Here is a 513-nt window from a genome sequence, read left to right as displayed (position 1 = left end):
GAACGCCCTTTCTACACCAAGTTAATTCAGATTCCAAAAAAAACAAACCAATGCATTAAGAAACATAACAACGCCGAACACACACATACACACAGAAAAAAATGCCGATAAAAAACACAGAATTCCCAACTTCAGTCCTGAATGCTAAAGGCCGGGCACAGCAGGAAATTCTACCACCGGGGGCAAGGAAGGGAGGGAGAGGTTGTACACTCAAGTCATACAATATGCATCCGGGAGTCCTCTCAGAATGCGAATACAGGAAGTCGAGACGCTCTTTAGGCTTCTTTTAATTCTTTGGCAAGATGGATAACTGACGGAGCGGAGAAGAAATGGAAATACATACCAGCTTAAAGTACAAAACCGAAACACTTAAAATAACTCGGTAATTTGCTTTAGCTATTAGCAAACATGAAAAATTGAGACGCACAAATTGCAGATTTAAAATTCTCTGTGTGTATGCGTGTGCGTCTGTGAAAACTCTAAGGACACGTAGGCCCGAATTTCAACTTCGTC

Source organism: Penaeus monodon, chromosome 21 (assembly GCF_015228065.2).
Source record: "Penaeus monodon isolate SGIC_2016 chromosome 21, NSTDA_Pmon_1, whole genome shotgun sequence".
NCBI classification, from domain to species: domain Eukaryota; kingdom Metazoa; phylum Arthropoda; class Malacostraca; order Decapoda; family Penaeidae; genus Penaeus; species Penaeus monodon.
The sequence above is the reverse complement of the archived record's forward strand: the minus strand, read 5'-3'. Positions refer to the sequence as shown.